The sequence below is a fragment of the Eulemur rufifrons genome, chromosome 10 (assembly GCF_041146395.1).
Source record: "Eulemur rufifrons isolate Redbay chromosome 10, OSU_ERuf_1, whole genome shotgun sequence".
NCBI classification, from domain to species: domain Eukaryota; kingdom Metazoa; phylum Chordata; class Mammalia; order Primates; family Lemuridae; genus Eulemur; species Eulemur rufifrons.
In genome coordinates this window covers 37,034,880-37,055,390 of record NC_090992.1, presented here as the reverse complement: position 1 = coordinate 37,055,390, position 20,511 = coordinate 37,034,880, and the positions used below count along the sequence as shown (strand labels likewise).

Here is a 20,511-nt window from a genome sequence, read left to right as displayed (position 1 = left end):
TAGTGCTTTGCTTTGTGGCTTGAATTTAGTTCTGCCTTGATGTTTACGTTGCTCCTCTGACATCTTTCTGTTTAATTTCCTGATTTACTTTGGTCCACCCATTTCATTATTTTCAAACTGTTTCATGTGGTAGGTATATCATTTTCTAATGGGAAAAAAAATCATTTTAAGAAATAAAAGTCATATCTATACATATTAGCTTCAAATGTAATTCATATCAAATAGTTATTATCATTCAGTTAAAATTCATGCCTTTCCTATTTTTCATATATTTAGAGTTGCTTGCTATTTCAAAACATTCTTATTACAGCAAAGGCAGCTAACTACTCTTTAACACTGGAGAAATTGAAACTGCTCTAATAATTATTTTATTTTTATTTTCTCTAAAAAATTAGGACAAAATTGCTTAAGGATCAAAGCCCTATAAAGAAGAAATTGAAGATCTGAAAAGGAAGCTGGTGAAAATAGACCTAGAGAAAATAAAAATGCCAAGGAATTTGAAAAGGAGTCTGTCTTTGCCTTAACTGAACGTGGCTTTAATAGCTTAAATTTCCATTGTAAATTACATAAATCTCTTTGATTAGTTAACTATTTAAAATATAATTTAAATATTATTGCTTTTTATAAAAATACATAGACTTTTTAACTTATTAAATTCTCATTACATATGCAGAGTTTTTAAAAATAAGCACAATTCTGATCAATTAACACACAGTGTCTTTGAATGCTGCTTCTTTAATCATGTAAAACAACTTTAAAATGGCTTTTTCATGCTTGAAAGTGATGTTAACCTTTATGTGTTGGGGGGGGTGTCTTTAGCAGTTTGACTGAGGTTTCTGCTGTTTCTCTTAATTCCATTTGTTCTTCCTGTTGTGTTTTTGTGTAAAGGTTATATTTCCTTTTAGTTTATGGATGCCTGGGGCCCAAGAGCATGTCGTCTTCTTATTGATTTATTTATAAGTAGCATCGTGCATAATAGCCAGGCCTAAATTTCTATGTAGTATAGCATAAGGAAGGGAACTTTAAACAGAAAATCAAGAAAACTAAATTAGAAATCCATTCCCACTTATTAATGCATCACCTTAAACCATTTAATCTCTCTGGTCCTCACATTCATAATCAGTAAAAAGAGAGGTTTATATTAGAGGATTTGTTAAGATGTCTTCTGGCTCCTAACACTTCATTCTTCCTATAAATCTTGAATAAATATTTAATGATGACCTCTAATTCTGCCCCAAATGTAGCACTCTGAATCTTCATACTGTCTAACCAGACTTCCATTGATAAGACCTATTGATTTTAATGAAAGGTATACCTATTAGGTTCTTAATTATAAAAAGCAATTTTACTTATAGAATAAAGTCAGCAGATACTTTCATAGTAGTTAAGAAAGGCCGAAAGTCTTAAAACTTATCATTGCTAATTAATGCCTAAACCAACAATTCATAAAATTTCTCTAATGGGGCACAATGATCAGAATTTGATTTTTTATTGTAGCACTTTAGAGCAGAGCTCCAGTCAGGGTTTCCCTTCCTGACAATGTAGAAATGAAACTGCTTTTTCTCTTTCATGTTTTATTAATTGTACCTTTAAGATGTTTCTAGGACCCCATGGTAACAGCTCAATTATTTGTTTTATGGTACCCCCAAATACAATTTTGTTCACTATCCTATTAATAGCTCTTGGGCCTCCAGAAATTTTAAAAGAACTGGTTTTTCAATTTTAAGAATATTGAACTGTCCCTATAACTAAACAAACTACTTCTCATTTGATGGCGTTACAGCCTTAAAGGGCATGATACCAGAGGAAGATCATGAGGGCCTATCTGCTGCAGCTGATGGATATATCAATATGCTGTATTTGAAAATTCTTGACAGCAGTTCTGTTTGTTCTCCCATAAAAAATTAGTTCCATATTTTTATTGTTCTTGTTAGAATTACTTCTACAAAAGCTACCTTAGAATATCAAAAAGAAGTTATAAGGCTACTGAGAGAAAATCTTAGAAGAATTAAACAGGCCCAAGAAACCTCAAGTATAAAGTGCAGGTATTTTCAGATCCTTCTCATTTTACTTCTCAACACCCCTATTGCAGAGTTTGAAGACTGCTATTGTATGTGTGGCAGTCAAGAGTAAACCTAAGTTAACCACTAATCTATTTTTCACATAAATTTATTGGAATCACATTTATCTTGTGACTGACATCTCCTTAGTTTATGATAATCTCAAGTGTTTATCCATTATAAATTATTGAAAAATATATGAATTCAAATTTTGCATTATCATTTTTACATATTAATGAAGATACCTTCAATACTATAAAGGAATGACTTCACAATCAAAGTAGAAGTACCCCTCCTAATAAAAATCAAACACGTCTTAATAGGTTTTAATTTTATGCAACTGATAAATTATAATCAGTGTGCAGTAAGAATAAATAATTGTTAGTGTTCTTGAAACTAAAAATACCAAGTTAATATGTACTTGCAAAACTCTGAAATTTATCTAAATATACTTTTTAGATCTAATGGCCATGTTTCTGCTTAAACATTTCTCAAACTGTCTTTTTCCATATTTCCGTCTGTTGGGTTTTATTTGAAAAGAGAATGCCGAACAGTACTTGGGATAGTTTCGTGTAGTACAGTAAGCACTGAACTAAAAGTCAGGCACAGCCCTCTCTCAATGGCTGTGTGAAATCACGGGATCAGCTTATAAGCTTATACATATATATACTTGTTGTAAAGATCAAGCCAAAAGTTGTGTGTGAAAGCACATTGAAGATTCTAAATGAAAAGCAAAATATAAGATGATACTTGCTTTTATTATTATCTACTAATTAAAAAAACAGAGATAGTGTTAAAGATGTTGCCTAGTACATATTGTAGCTTGAACTTTCCTAGTGTCTATTGCAGGACAATCACAGTTCCTATCTGGAAAACTTCAAGGGATAAAAGTAGAAGTGAGGATTCTTTGTTACAGAAGGGTCAGTATACTTACTCTTAATTTGTAGCTGACTTTCAGGTACATAGCATACCTAAATTCAAAATAAAATGAACAGTAAGCATCTACACACACACCCCCTACCACTCTTGTGAATTGTTGGTGACCCAATGGATTATTCCGCTTTATAAACACCTCACATTTTTATGCAACTGTACCTACAATTTACAAACACAGTCTCTTATGTTACTTTTACACATGTAGTATAGAATGCTTAATAATATATGCTTCCATATCATACTAAGGTTTATTAACAACTATGTATTGAATACTGAAAGTGCACTGAATGGGGGTGGACCACACACACACACACACACACACACACACACACTGGGTTATAACAAGCCCTCCAGGTGAGCACTGATACAGAAGGCAGATCAATGAAGGACAACTCTAACGGGAGGATTGCTACTGGTGCAGTCAAGATGAAAGATCTTAGTGAGCTAGATATTGTAATGGAATTGGTTGAGATAGATTCTAGAGATATTTAGAATTGATCCAATAGGCAGGGTAGGTGAGGTAAAAGGAAAAAGTCAAGGGTGACTTCCAGGGACATGATGGTTAAGGTGGTTGGGTTTTTATAGTGGTTTATTGTACTTAGTAATATTTCCTTTATTTTGAACTTTGAAAATAATTGAAATTATCACCTATTTGTATATTTGCCTCCCACAGTAGTATCAGAACATATTGATGCTCAGCCTTCAAATAAACCCTTAACCTGTGGGGGTGGCAGTGGCATTGTACAAAGCACAAAAGCTCTTATTTTGAAAAGTGGGCCGGGCGCGGTGGCTCACGCCTGTAATCCTAGCTCTCTGGGAGGCCGAGGTGGGCGGATCGTTTGAGCTCAGGAGTTCGAGACCAGCCTGAGCAAGAGCGAGACCCCACCTCTAAAAATAGAAAGAAATTATATGGACAGCTAAAAATATATACAGAAAAAATTAGCCGGGCATGGTGGTGCATGCCTGTAGTCCCAGCTACTCGGGAGGCTGAGACAGGGGATCGCTTGAGCTCAGGAGTTTGAGGTTGCTGTGAGCTAGGCTGACGCCACGGCACTCACTCTAGCCTGGGCAACAGAGTGAGACTCTGTCTCAAAAAAAAAAAACAAAAAAAAACAAACAAACAAAAAAAAAACAAACGAAAAGTGAATATGCAAGGCCACAAAAGGAAATTTCTAAATTAAATCAGCAAAATGAACAGCTAACAAAGCAAATGACTGAACTGCTAAGGCAAGATATGTTTACATGATATAGATATTATGCTTATGGTTATTATATATGTGTAGGGGCACAGGATGTATACATACTTTTGCAGGTGGTAACCATTCACACATTATGGAGAAAGTAATTTTTAGAACTCAGGTAGTAAATGTCTTTAAAAAAAAAAATAAGAATATGGTAGCACCATTGCCAATGTTTGCTATTGATCAGATGACCTATTTTTAACTAAGCCAGGAACCAGGGAGTAAACAAAGACCTCTGAGGGGGCAGCTGAAATACACCACAAGTTCATATACCCAAGCCAGGGAGGCCTTACTCAGAGAAGAACCCCTTAAGTACATTATCGTAGCCTTTTGACTTTATAAACAGAGCTAACAAATTTAACTATTTGGCTTCTACCTCCATGAAAGATCTTTGTACCAAGTACTCTGCTAATGGTACAGTAGAAGACAAATAGACGTTCGATAATTTTACAAATAACTGGTTCTTTGCAATGATTGCTATTAAAACGAGGGGAAAAAATCCCCAAAAGACATTCAAAAGGAAGCTACTGTGAAAGAGGGATCTAACATTACCTAGGTGTTGGGGAGGAGGGGCGGTCCTCAGGAAACTAGTATACAGGCAGACCTTGTTTTACTGCACCTCGCTTTATTGCACTTTGCAGATATTGCTTTTATTTATTTATTTATTTATTTATTTTGCCACTTGAAGGTTTGTGGCAACCCTGCGTGAAGCAAATGTATTTGTGTCATTTTTCCAGGAGCATGTGCTCACTTCATGTCTCTATCAGCATTTTTTAGCCATGAGTATTTCTTATTTAATGTATGTGCATTGCTTTTTTGAGATATAATGCTATTGACACTGAATAGACTATAGTGTAAACGTAAACTTACATATACACTAGGAAACCAAAAGTTTTGTGTGACTCGGTTTTTTGCTGTGGTCTGGCACTAACCTGCAATATCTCTAAGGTATGCCTATATAAGAATAGATCTGAAAAATGAGTGGAAATTAGGTTAGATGAGAGAAGAAGAGGGGTAAACCTTCAAGGCCAAGGGAATAGCGTATGCACAGGCTTTGAGTCAGGAAGAATGACCAGTGGTGGGGCTGAGAGACATCCACTGTGGCCAGGTGTAGAGAGTGAGGCAGGGTAAGGCATGAGATGAGGTGCCAGAGGTAACTGGATCCAGATTACACAGGCCCTTCCAGGTCATTCACAGGATGTTTGGGTGTTCTCCTAAATGGAATGGGAGGATGACCTGGGCTGGGGGGTTTTAAGCTGAGGGCCTCATGAGATCATATGGCATCTCTGGCTGCTAGAGCATCATAGGGGAAGCTGAATTCAGACTCTGTTTATGGTAGCCCAGGTAAAAGATAATTTTGACATGGACCAGAAAGTCCCCAATATGGTAAACATAAGGAGATGACTTTGAAAGATAGATAAGAGATTGCATCAACAGACAGGTGACTGGTAAAATAATAGGCAAAAAAAAAAAAAATAGGAGAGCCAGGCTTCTCGGATTGCTTCCCAGGTTTCTCTCTGGAGGAACTAGATAAATGCTCCTGGCATTTCCTGTAAAACCAAGACTGCAACTATCTAATTTTTTAGAAAGTACCGTGTAATAGTTCCCTTACAATAGTAAAGGTACATCAAAGATTCCTATATCCAGAAGACTAATTTATTAAATTATTATGGCAGAGTGTTAATAGATAAACCACTCTGGATGACATCACTGATTCGTTTGAAAACCCAATGTCACATTTTGAGCTTTCTTTCAAGACTCCATGATCACGGAAGTTTACTACAATTATTCAATCTATATAGATCCATTTCATTTTCTGAACAGTAGAATTAGTCCAAACAGGAATGAAAATAATATGTAAATGTGATAAAATGGTAAATTTTGTTATGTATATTTCATCGTAGTTTTTTTTTTTGTTTGTTTGTTTTTTTTGAGACAGAGTCTCACTCTGTTGCCCGGGCTAGAGTGCCGTGGCGTCAGCTTAGCTCACAGCAACCTCAGACTCCTCAGCTTAAGCGATCCTACTGCCTCAGCCTCTCGAGTAGCTGGGACTACAGGCATGCGCCACTATGCCTAGCTAATTTTTTCTATATAGATTTTTAGTTGTCCATATAGTTTCTTTCTATTTTTTTTTAGTAGAGACGGGGTCTAGCTCTTGCTCAGGCTGGTCTCGAACTCCTGACCTTGAGCGATCCACCCGCTTCGGCCTCCCAGAGTGCTAGGATTACAGGTGTGAGCCACCGCGCCCGGCCTCATCGTAGTATTTTTAAATTTTTAATGTAAATGTGAATACATTTTAAGAATTGACAAGTCTTACAGTCTCCCTTTTTTTTCCTACCCACATTTAAGGAATAATCATCGTCTTTCCAATAAGGTCAAAACTTGGAAGGAAAGAACCCTTAAAAGAGAGGCTCACAAAGAAGTATTTTGTGAGAATTCTCTGAAGTCTCCTAAAGTGACTGGAACAGCTTCTGAAAAGAGACAGGTTTCACCTTCTCAATATAAGGAATGGAATTTACAAGATCCTGAGCCAAAGGAGTCACCAAAATCTTGGTCTTTCGATAGCCGATCAGTCTCTACTGGCACCTCATCCAATTTGTTATTTTGATAACTCAAGTTTAGGCCTTTGTCCAGGTCGGTAACGTTTCTCCAAGCACAGCACTGAAGTCCAATCACTTTTGCCCCAGGTAAAGTCCTTATTCTGTCCCTTAAGCCCTCAGTTTTCTCCAAAGATAGACAAGCAACTCTCTCAAGGACATGAAGACACTACCCTGAAAACAAAATAACTTCTACTGGAAAAGTCTCTTAGTTCAATGGGCCAGTATATCTAATAGCATTATATTCATTTTACACAAGGCAGATCATAGACTTGCATTATTTACTTATTCATCAAATCAACAAATTTTTTTGAGCCCTACTATGGGTTAGATATTAGACTCTGATTGGTGCCTTGATAAGCAAAACCAGACGTAGTCCCTGCCCTCAGAGCTTACAGTCTAATGGGAGGTACAGACAGTAAGCAAATAGTCAAAAAAAAAAGTGAAATTCTGGCTGTGCAAAAGGCCGTGAGGCATATGATAGGCATTTGTTTTAGGAATATTGAGGAGAGTCTTCCTTGAGGAAGGGAACTGAGATCTGAAAGACTGAGTTAGCGTAACAAAGAGGGGAGGGGAAAGCATCCCAGGCAGATGGAACGGTGACAGTTTCAGAGTAGGAGGAAACATGCCCAGGGGAACGGTTGAAAGAAATATGGTGTGGCCAGAGCACAGCGAGTACAGGCTTATGTGGGTGAAGTCGGTGAGCCCAAAGAGTAAGAGCTGGGCATGCAGGACTTTTATAAATTATACAAAGGCATTTTTAATTTATGTTGAGAGCATATAGAGAAAGGCTTCAAAAGATTTTAAGCAATTGCAAGAGAGCACGAGTTATATAAGGTTTGAAAACATCACCTCATCTCTAAGGCGACCAGCAAATACTGGGAGCAAGTTTATGACATTGTTTAAACCAAACATGATAGTAGCATGGACTTGCGGTAGAGATGGAGAGGACAGATGATGCAAGGCACCTGAATGAACGAAGCAGTGGGGAGGGATCAGGGATCACCCCAGCTCTGCAGGGGGGCGCTCCACAAAGGTGGGGAGTCTTGCAGGAGAAAACTCTGCAACAGTGGGTTTCTGGTAGTCTTTCTCACGCATAGCATCTATTATGTGCCCAGGTGTGCACCTCTGTTTGTGACAGTGTTTCCGCCTATAGAAGTACCCTGTTATGCAACTGTGGAAATCTACAGCAGCAAGATCGTACATCAAGAAAGGCTGCTTCCAAATCATTTAAAGCCTTGAGCAAAGGTTCCAGAGTTTATGAAACATCTACTTCATGACTATGAAGAAATCCATCCATTCTCATCCACTACACATCAGAAGTAGATCAAGTTGGCAATGTGAAAGTGCTCTTAGGGAGACAGGCATAAAAGCATTTGGAAAAAATGTTTGCACTGTTCTCTTCATTGAATAGCATTTAACGGAACACTTAAGGACCTTCCATTGGCTACCACTTACATGGAACTTTTGCTGTACACTCACCATTTTAAAGGACTCTCTTGAAAAAATTGAGAAATCTTTATAATCAATTCTTTTTTTAAGAGGGTCTTGCTGTGTTGCCCAAGCTGGCCTCCAACTCCTGAGCTCAAGCGATCCTCCCACCTTAGTCTCCGAGATAGCTTGGACTATAGGCATGTGCCATTATGCCAGCTATAATCAACTTTTGATTTTATTTGATAAGGCCAGAGGCACGTGTGTAATATGAATTCATCCAAATGCAAATAAAAACATTTGAGCAATATATAGATCTCTCTGGTACTATTTTTAGGTGAAATAAATAAAAGTAGGCTGGAGGAATACGTTAATCAAAAACTGGCCAATTCAGAATTAAAGAAGCTAGTCCCAGTGTGAATTAGTAATATTAGTTTAAAAAAAAGTTAATGTCAGTTTTTACTTTTAATTATAAAAGTTATTCTAAAATACCTCTACAAATTAAGATAATTGCCAGGATCAGTTATGCTACATTTATTTACTTTTATAAATATAATAATTTTAAATTGAGTATTATTTATAAATAGATGCAGCTGCAGTGCTTTTTAAAGACTCAGAATTTTCCAGAGATGACTAAAATACATATTATTTGCTTAGCATGCCTTTTTTTCCCCAAAAATAGGACAAAAGAAAGTCAAATTCAGTCTATGTTTGATTCTCATGGAATTTCAAAATATGAATTCCAAATAAAACTGTATTATGCTTTACTTATAATATGGTTTTTCTAATAGTTCATCTTATGATAAAATGAAGAATAAACTTTTCCAACTTTGACGAAGTGAAATACACCTTTTTAATGACCAAACACAATGAGAACCACATTGCCATGTCTCATTCCTCATAGCTCTCCTGTCTTAACATACTTTCCACTTCCAGCTGTGCTTGCTTTTTGTGTGTTTTTTAATAGGATTAATTCTTTTTCTTTCTTTCTCAGAGGTACAGACTACAGGAGCAGACAATGTGGATCCTCAGCCAGGTCCCAGGCACGCGCCCCCAGGAAAAGATGCGCCTGAGTGCAGAACTCAGTAACTCCTTTCTTTCACTTTCCTGGGGGCCCAACGTTCCTCCTCTGGAAATGACTTTGCTTCTTCATGTGTCTGCCCCTGGCAATGAGGTCACACAGTCCAGCCTAATCTCAGTTCAGCTTTCACTTTGCCACTAGCATTGGAAGACGAACTGGAAATGAATGTTTTGCAGTAATTTGTAATGCTGATAGCAATACCTTCTTCTTGCATGTGATAATGCTTTTAAAAGTTGAATTATATATATTTATTTATATATTTTATAAAGAATAAAGTTACTGAAAGAAATGTAAAGTTATCCACATATGACTTAGATAATTCCAAAGTATAATACATGTATTAACAAAAAATATCTTTTCTTAACAAAATTCTATTTTTTAGTACCTTACACATTCGATAAATGTTTAGTGGTTCTGAATCACAACTCCAGGTAATATTAATGTTTTCTTGGTGGGGTACTCTCCTCTCTTGTTGACTTTCAGAATTTTGCTGTGAAAATATACACATGCTTTCTAGATTTAAATTCTTAAAGGATAGCAGAGCCTATATCCTCTTAACATTCTATTCCTAATCTTCCTTTTGCTGTAATAAGTATAAAAGTTCTTTCATTTCTGTTAACCCAGCTACCACAATTCCTATAAGCACTCTAAATTGGTTTACTACAGACTTTGTTCTCCATCACACCTCACTTCCAGCTGGAAGAACCTTATAGATCATTTGTTCTATCTCTTTATTTTAGATGTGAAGAAAGAGTACCAGAGTTTCTATCAAAGTAAAGTTTTCTAAACCTGGAGTCCCCACAGATACATAAAGGACGTAAGCATGAACTTCATGTGATCTATAAAACTTTTGAAATTTTTTGTGGACTTGTGTGTGTGGATTTATTTTTCTAGGACACTAGGGTTCGTACTTTTTTTTGTCACATTCCCAGAGCGGTCTGTGACCATATAAAAGTTAAAAGACTATGGCTTTATAGATTATTTGCTATTACTTTCATATTATATAACTTTGAAAAACCACTTCAAAAAGCAAGTTGCACAAGGTTATAGGACACTTACAGTGATTTCAAGGCATTCTTGACTCTGGTAAGAAGATTCATTCAAAGGGAGAGATTATTAATTACATGATATCCATTATTATAAAATCTGTGCGTTGGATATTTTTTTCTTCTCCTAACGTACTACCATAGGAGCTCACTAGGACTAAGGGGGAATTGTCTCTTCCTATAATTTTTCCCTCAGTCCTTGTCCATTGGGAGTCTGGCTTCTCCTTTTCACCCTTATCTAAACAAGACCCTAACAGAGAGCCACAGGTTTAATTCTTTATGATATTTGTTCACCTGGATAATAAAACTACTTTAAAGCCATCAAAAATATAATTGGTTGTCAAGTATCCAACCTAGTACAATGTTGCTTGAGTTTACATGCTTATTTGCTTCCTCAGTTTTGGGAAGTTTGGGACCATGATTTCTTCCAACGGGCTCTCTGTCCCTTTATTCTGCTTTTGAAACCCCCATAATGTGTATATTGGTCTTGAATGATGTCCCGTCAAGGTCCCTTAGGCTTTCTTCACTTTTCTTCATGCCTTTTTCTTTTTGCTTCTCTGATTCAATAATTTCAAATTACCTATCTTCAGGTTTGCCAATTCTGTTTGATTAAATCTGCTGTTGAATCTCTAGTGAATTTTTCGATTCAGTTATTATATTCTTCAGTTCCAGAATTTGTTTGTTTCTTTTTTATAGTTGATATCTCTTTGTTGATATTCTCATTTTGTTCATACATTGCTTTCCTAATTTTGCTTGTGTCTGTTCTCTTATAGATCACTGAGCTTCTTTAAGGCAATGACATTAATAGAGATTTGTGTCTTTGGGATTGGTTCCTGGAGATTGATGTTGGGCCTTTGGTTGGACAGTGATTATTTGTTTCTTCATGTGCCTTGTGATTCTCCCCCCCCCCCCCCCCCGAGTTTTATGCATTTGAAAAAGCAGCCATCTCTCCCATTCTTTATGAACTGGTTTCGTACAGCGGAAGATATTAGCCTAATTAGAGATTCTGAGGACCTCTGAAACACTTGGGGCAGGCAGTGTAACTTCTCTGGGCTTGTACATGTCATTTCCCAATTAGAGAAGTCTGCCTGCTTCTTGTTCTCTCTGGTATCTGTCTATAACACTGCGGATGGATCCTTTGTTACTGTAACAAGCTGCCCCAATCTCCTTTGTTCTGGCTTCCAGACGTCCAAAGTATGCCACTCCCCATCAACTCCCCAAATCAGTCCCTCAGGCAGCTTTCTGAAAAGCCAAAATGTCAGAAGAAAATTGCTTTTCCTCCTGCCCTTCCCAGGATGAAATTGGGCACCTTCTTTCAATGGCAGTCAGCCTCTATGTGTAGCATTGCAGGCCTTCTGGAAGGAAGCCCTGCCCCCTTGCCTTCAGCAGCACCCAGACATCCAACTATGCTGGTTCTCTCAGCACTCCAAGTCAGGCATGGAATGTCAGGCACATGTTCCACTCTTCTCTCCTCCCCACCCCCCACATTCACCTCCCCTCAACCCAGAGAAAAACTATTAGGTGAGTGCTGAGCTGTGCTCACTTGCGGAAGGGGTGATCACGTGTAAAGTGAAACACCTCTTCTTGCTCATTTCAGTGCAGCTGTTCTAGGCTTTGCACTCACCTGGTATATCTACATTTCTTAACTGTGTAGTACAGTTAGAATTAAGTTAGACAACGGTTAGGGGTGGGGCATTAGAAGTCAATAGTCAGGGATTAGAAGGCAGGAGGCAGGAGTCAACAGTCAGCGTTAGGGTTTGGGTTTGAGTTCAGGTTAGGGGATTGGGTCCTGTTAATAATTTAGTATCTTATTAAAGTACCTGTTTTGTTAGTCTTATGATCTCTGTTTTGTTTTCTTTTTTAATATTAATGCTGGTCAATTGTATCTAAACTCCTGGAACTCAATTTTAAGGTTTCCCTGAGACTTGCATGGCTAAGAGAGTCGATTTAGTTGGCATGGGGCTTGGGATTTTATTTTAGTTTATGTCACCATGCTGTAACAAGTATAACTGAATAATGTTTTCTTTATGTATGCATGAGAAATACCCAGGAAAACTGAGTAGATCTCCAAGAGGTGGCTCTGAGTTCAGGCTTACATACTATCTTAAACTGAAACAAAGAAAGAATGGGTGTTGTGGGGGGCAGTAGTGGGGAAGTAACCAGGAAAAGCAAGGTAAACAAGAGCAAGGTTTGTTGTTCAGACTTAACTGGTGCCTTCTGCACTGATAGGAATCTCTCATGTTTTAGTCATCCTTCTCTTGGTATGAGAGGGAGATTGCGTTTACAGATGGAGGTAGGTCTCCTTTATAGATGTAAATTTCCCTTACGAAAAGGTAACTTGTACTCTGCTCCAGAGCTTCTGTGTCTGTAGTGTCTCAAAATAATCAGCTCGAAATAATCCTTCTGCTCGGCTGGGCATGATGGCTCATTCCTATAATCCCAACGTTTTGGGAGGCCAAGGTGGGAAGCTCACTTGAGGCCAGGAGTTCAAGACTTTCCTGGGCAATATAGCAAGAACCTGTCTGTACAAAAAATAAAATTAGTTGGGTGTGGTGGCACACACCTCTCATCCCAGCTATTTGGGAGGTTGAGGATGACTCCAGTATGAAAGTTCAAGAAGGCAGTGAGCTATGATCATGTCATTGCACTACTCCAGCCTGGGTGACAGTACGAGACCCTGTCTCAAAAAAAAAAAAAAAATATTTTGGGGTGGTATATTGTGGTCTTCCTACGGTCATATTTTGGGATGGCATATTCTGGCCTCCTACATTGTCTTCTAAAGTGACTGTACCATTATGCAGTCTACCAGTCAACGAATGAGAGTGCCTGTGTTTTCCTTCAGCAATGGTTTGTCATGTTTTTAGAATTTAGCAATTTTTAAAGGTGTGCCGTGCTCATTGTGGTTGTAATGTGCTATTCCCTAATGATATATGATGTTGGTCATCTTTTTGTATGATCATTTGCCATCTGTGTTTCTTCCTTGTGAAAGTGTCTGCTCAGATCTTTACCCATTTTTAGTTGTTTTTTTTGTCTCATTGATTTTTAAAAATTCTTAGTATATTTTTAATATAAATTCTTCTCCAGATATATATTCTTGAAATATTTCCTATCAGCCCAAAGCTTCTGTTTTTGTTCTCTGAACGTGGTCTTTCACAGAGTATGTATTTTTAATGTTATAGCATCCATGGAATTAACTAACTTTTTTACTGTGGATCAGCTTTTGGTGTGTGTGTGAAAATTCATCACCAAATGAAAGATGCCCTAGATTTTTTCTAGAATTTGTAGTTTTGCATTGTAAGTCAGAGGACCACGTTGAGTGAATTTTTTGTGCAAGTTGTAAAATTTATGTCTACGCTTATTTCATTACATATGTTATCCACTTAATTCTTTCCTCCCTCCCCCTTTTTCTAAAAGACACAGGGTGGCGAGTCCCATTTCACATTTAATTTCCAGATCCTGGCACTGAATACTCTGAACTCAGAATTTAACTGGTTCTGCAGCAAGGCCAGGAGGGGGTTGCTCGCCGCCACGCTGTGGGCACCGAGGGCTGCAGTGCTCATGACGGCCAGCAGGGGGCGGAAGGCCTGTCCTGCACGTCAGTGCTGAGGGCTGCAGTGCCCGCGACAGCCAGCAGGGGGAGGACCGCCCATCATGCCCTCTGGTGTCATGCCCTGTATGAGAAAACGCTGCACCACTGTGCCCTGAGTGAGAGGAGGCGCAGCTGACGTGCGCCCCACCGCCATTAGAAGAAGGGGGCCGGCGCTCCCACACACACCCCACCCTCCGTAGACGAGGTGGGCCGTGGCACCCTGCGCGAGATGCCCGGCCCTGCTCCGTGCGTGGGTGGAGGCGGGACCCCATGCCATGCGTGAGAGGAGGCTCCACCCCTGCCCTGCGTGACAGGCGGGGCCCCATGCCCAGGGTCGGATGAAGCAGGGCCCCGCTATGCTCCCGTAGAGCAGGCAGGGCCCATGCCCTGTGTGACGAGGCGGGGTGCCATGCGCTGAGTGAGAGGAGGCGGCCGTGCCCTGTGTGACGAGGCGGGGTGCCATGCGCTGAGTGAGAGGAGGCGGCCGTGCCCTGTGTGACGAGGCGGGGTGCCATGCGCTGAGTGAGAGGAGGCGGCCCTGTGCCCTGTGTGACGAGGCGGGGTGCCATGCGCTGAGTGAGAGGAGGCGGCCGTGTCCTGTGTGACGAGGCGGGGTGCCATGCACTGAGTGAGAGGAGGCGGCTGTGCCCTGTGTGACGAGGCGGGGTGCCATGCACTGAGTGAGAGGAGGCGGCTGTGCCCTGTGTGACGAGGCGGGGTGCCATGCGCTGAGTGAGAGGAGGCGGCCGTGCCCTGTGTGACGAGGCAGGGTGCCATGCGCTGAGGGAGAGGAGGCCGAGCCGTCCGGCCCTGCGTGAGAGGATATGGCGCCATCGCTTTAGCAGAGCTGCGCAGGCCTCACCTCACTCGGGTCTGCTGAAGCCCGGCCAGCGGGTCAGACATTCCTCTTCCCAGTCCTCGGGCCCCAAGGGTGAAGGAGGCCTCGGTGTCCGCAGACCTCAAGGCCCCGAGGGTGAGTGCGACCTTCCTGTCCCAGCCCCTCGGCACCACCTTCCCATCCGCAGCCGCCTGCTGGGGGGCGGCCGGTCCTCAGAGGCCCGGGAGGGGCTCCTTGTGGAAATTTGGAAACGGGGAACCCACAGTTTCCACCACACTGAGGTCCCCCATGCCCAGGATATGGTGGCCACGGGGGTGACGTCCACACAGTGGCCTCTCCACCTTCGTGGGGTTATCAGACTGTCACATGCTGCTTGGTGGCACCGCTGTGCTAAGCTGGAGGTGGGTCTCGCCCAGCCTCTGTGAGGAAGTTTGGTGTCGTCGCTGCTTCACTGACAGGGTGTTGATGTGGTTGTTCATAGACGTAGTTTCCTGCCAACCGATGATTTCATCCTTGCAGTGCACGTGCCGTTGCAGCCCAAAGTACTCTAGTCCTGCCTTCAGTCTCCAGCGCCATTGCTGTGTGAGATTCACGGCTTCACAGTAAGTCCTCCCGTGTGTCTCACAGCAGCAACACTCTCCCAGGCGACCGCCATTAACCCCCACATCAGGAAATACTCCTTTCTCCCTGACAGTCCAAACCACTAGGCCCACTTCTCTGCCTTCCCCAACTGGGAGGAAAATGTGTCTTTCCCTTGGGTTCTAGTTTTCGTTTTCTGGAACTCTTGAGACTATCCCTCAGCTTCCCAGCATTGACAGATCTAAAGAGCAGAGATGACGCCAAGGCTGGTCTGGGCAGTGTTTCCGCCTGCGCAGAGGCAGACCCTGCGCTCCCAGCAGGAACACCGTCTGTTTATGCGGTGCTCTCGCAGCGCAGCCTGCCAGGAGTACAGATCCCCGCCCTCACTGAGGATCTCAACCTGACAATGGCAAACACCGCTTTACAGACTCAAATCTCATCACGTCACTCTCCTGATTTACACCTTTGCCAATGGTTTCCCATTGGCCTTGGGAAAAGACCACAGGACTGACCGTGGCCTCCAACACTCAACATCTAACAACTGCCAACTATGCATTCATTTTAACTGCATAAACATTCACCAAGATAGTCATAAGCTAGGCCATTAAAATTCCCCCAGACATTTAAAAGAAGTAAAATTATACAGATTATATTCTCCAACTGTACAGAATTAAACTAGCCAGAAATTACAAGATTTCCAGCAAGTCTTCAAATATTTAAAGAGTAAGGAACATGCATCTAAATAACAGCTTTTAAAGAAAAAAATCACAAAAGCAATTAGAAAATATTTCAAACTGAATGAAATGTCAAACTTTGTGTGATAGATGTGGCTTATTGCTCCACTTAGTTACGGTGACAATTTTTAATGGTTATCTAAGAAAAAGAAGATATAAAATAGTGTCCATGCTTCTAGATTAAGAAGCTAGAAAAAGAAAAATGAATTGATATAAGTAGAAGAAACTAAATAAAAAATTAAAAATGGAAATCAGTAATAGAAAAAGGAAACAAAGCATTAAGTTGGTTCTTTAAACAGATTAATAAAATTGATAAACACCTAAAAAATGGATAAAAAGAGCAAAAACACAAATGACCAAACTGAGAAATAACACAGAAAACGGTATAGATATAAAAAGGAATATTATGAAAATTTTTGTGATAAAAAAATGACTAGATGAAAATGACAAAAGTCTTGAATAAACCAACCAATCTTTCAGAAAACACTTCTCAAATCTTGTATTGTGACCTGTAAAATACTGATGCAAAACCTGACAATGACATTTAAGGAACAATTATTAGAAGTTTCTGTCCCTTGTTAACATAGAAGAAAAAAAATCTTTAACAAAATAATAACTAGAATCCATCACTCCTTAAAAGTGATACATAACAAATCACAAGTATGGTTTATCCAGAAATGCAGGTTTAACTTTAGAAAATCAATGTAATTAACCAGAAAAACATAGTAATAATGAAAAATAATAGGTTCTCCTGAAGAGATGCATAAAGCATTTGAAATAATTCCACCCTTTTGTGATTTAAAGAAAAAAATGACTCCCAACAGACTAGGATGAGAGGAGAAAAATTCCTCAATATGAAAAAGGATATCACTATAAATAAATAGATAAATAAATAAACATATGTTGCCCACACTGGTCTTGAACTCCTCGCCAATAAACATAGCCAAAAGCATGTTCAAGGGTGAAATATTAAATGCTTTTCTCCTTAGATCAAGAAAGAAAATTTAAAATATCCATTCCCACCACTTTGATTCAGTATTGTATTGTTGGTCTTATCCAGAACAATGAGGAAAAAAATTTTTTCAGTAAATAGTGCTATAACAACTGGATATGAATATAAAAAATATTAACCATGTCTCATAACTCCCACCATACACAGAAATTAATTTGAGATAGATCATAAAACTAAAATATAAAAGCAAAACTATAACATTTCCACAGCACATAACAGAACTCATTTGTAACTTGTAGTAGACACAATTTTCTCAGACAGGACACTAACAAAAAAAAGTGATAAATTACATCAAAATAGAAATTATCTCATCTTCAAAATATATCACTAAACAAATTAGTAGGTAAGCATGAACTAAAATAAAATATTTATATAAAGGCATGTGTTCAGACTATAGAAAGAACTGACAATTTAATAATAAAAGACAAAGGGTCCAATAAAAATAGAATTGAATGTACACTTCATAAAGAAGATATTCACATGATCAGTAAGCAGATGAAAAGGTGCTCAACATCACTAGTCATCAGAAATGCAATGTAATGCCACCATGAGATACCACTATGTACTCTTTAGAATGATTAAAAATGAAAAGAAAAATACCGAGAATGTCAAATGTTGATGCAACTAGAAATCTAATTCATTCCTGGTGGCAGTATTAAAACAGTACACAATTATTATTTGTCAATTAAAAATAAATTTTAAAAATAAGCAACTAAAATAGTACAACCATTTTGGAAAATTGTCAGTTTCCCATCCAGTTAAACACATGCCTATTCTATGATCCAGCAAGTTTACTCCTTGTATTTTGAGAAATAAAATTGAGAAATAAAAACAAAAAACCAAACACCAAAAATTCGCCAAAAAAACACCATACGGACATATGTAGAGAGTCTTCTATTCATAAGAGCTACAAAACTGTAAACCTAAGAAATGCCCATTATGTGTAGAATACACAAATAAACTCTGTTACAATCACACAATAGAATTCTTGACAATGAAAGGGAAAGAACTATCAGTATATGCCACAACATGGATGAATCTCAGGAACTTTATACGTGGAACAAAACAAGCCAGACACAAATATGACATACTATGTGATTTCACTAATACAAAGTCCAAGAACAAAACTGATCTATCATTTTAAAAAAATCTATCCTTTACAAAATCTTCATGTCAGTCATTGCCTCTGCATGAGAAGACTGACATAAAGGGACAACGGGGAATTCTCTGGAAAAGTAGAAATATTTTATATCTTAATCAAGGTACTGAATATATGAGAGAATATGTTTATCAAAATTCATTGAGTTACAAGTGCATTTTAATATAGGTAAGCAATACAAAATTGGATACATATAAAATGAAGGCAAAATAGTTTTCTGACAAAGTAAAGGTGATATAATTTATGTTGGGCAGAACCACCATATAGGAAATATTAAGGAAGTTTCTTTAGGCTAAAGGAAATAGAATCAAGATGGAAGAACAGAAATGTAGGAAAGAATAAAGAGCTCTAGAAAATATGTGAGTAAATATAAAACAATATTGACTTCAAGTAATAATAAAGAAAACATGTTTATGAGATTCATAATATGTAAGTGAACTATATCAAAACAGTAACAATGTGTGTGCATTGTGGAAAGTGGTAAAAAAAACTAATCTATATTAGATTTCAATAAGTCAAGAATACATGACTGTATGTATATGCAGTAGGGTAATCATTAAGAGATATATAAAATATGTATATATATTTTCATTATATTTTTTTATATTCTTTTATAATTTATATAAACATGCTATATTTTACATAGTGTATGTACTATGCAATTTATATATACATATATATATATATATATATATACCATTTATAAGTAGATAGCTGAGTTCTTTTTTGTCTAAGAAAGTCTTGGTTTCTCCTTTATTTTTGAAGGACAATTTTGTCAGATACACAATTCTAGGTTTGTATGTTTTTCTTTTATTTTTTATTTTTTATTTTTTTTTTTTTTTATTTTTTATTTATTTATTTTTTTTATTTTACAGAATCAAAGAGTCTAACAGTATATCTTGTTAGATACAGTATGTCCTCATAATGTATACATTATTTCTTGTACAATGATATGAAATAATATGGGAAATATTCATGATAAATTATTAAGTGAACAGTGCAAGTTAAAAACAATAGTTTCATATTTTTTTCCCCCACCCCCCCTTTCCCGAGTCAGCACCTTCAAGTGTTACCACTCCCCAAACGGTGCGCAATGCACTCATTGTGTAGGCATACCCCCATCCCCTTCCCCACCCCCCACCTCAGTCTGATGTCCAATTGGTGTCGTTCCCAGGTTTGTATTTAGGTGATGATCAAGGAAACCAATTTTCTGGTGAGTACATGTGATGCTTGTTTTTCCATTCTTGGGATACTTCACTTAATATAATGGGTTCCAACTCTCTCCAGGAGAACCATAGAGATGTTGTATCTTCATCATTCCTTATAGCTGAGTAGTATTCCATGGTATACATATACCACAGTTTACTAATCCAATCATGTATTGATGGGCATTTGGGTTGTTTCCACATCTTTGCTATTGTGAATTGTGCTGCTATAAACATTTGGGTACACGTGCCTTTGTTACAGAATGACCTTTTTTCCTTTGGGTATATGCCCAGTAATGGGATTGCTGGGTCAAATGGCAGGTCTACTTGAATCTGTTTAAGATACCTCCATAATGCTTTCCACAGAGGTTGCACTAGTTTGCAGTCCCACCAGCAGTGTATTAGTGTTCCTGTCTCTCCACACCCACGCCAACATGTGTTGTTTTGGGTTTTTTTGATAAAGGCCATTCTCACTGGGGTTAAGTGATATCTCATTGTGGTTTTGATTTGCATTTCCCTGATGATTAGAGATGTTGAACACTTTTTCATATGTTTGTTAGCCATTTTTATATCTTCTTTTGAAAAATTTCTATTCATGTCCTTTGCCCACTTTTTGATAGGGTTGCTTGATTTTTTCTTGCTGATTTTCCTGAGTTCTAAATAGATTCTTGTTATCAGTCCTTTATCTGATGTGTAGTATGCAAAGATTTTTTCCCATTCTGTAGGTGGTCTGTTTATTCTCTGGACTGTTTCTTTGGCTGTGCAGAAGCTTTTTAATTTAATCATGTCCCATTTATTTATCTTTGTTGCTGCTGTGATTGCCTTGGGGGTCTTCTTCAAAAATTCTTTGCCTAGGCCAATGTCTGTAAGAGTCTTTCCTACATTTTCTTCTAGAATTCTGATTGTATCACGCCTAAGGTTTAAGTCTGTTATCCACCGTGATTTGATTTTTGTGAGAGGTGAAAGCTGTGGGTCCTGTTTCAGTCTTCTACAAGTGGCTAAC

General features: G+C 38.5%; 1 pseudogene; it reads left to right on the top strand.

Annotated features, from left to right (window-relative positions):
- LOC138393008 (centromere-associated protein E-like) overlaps positions 1–9,354 on the top strand; it is a 262,162-nt pseudogene extending 252,808 nt beyond the window's left edge.
- Positions 9,355–20,511: the final 11,157 nt, after the last annotated feature.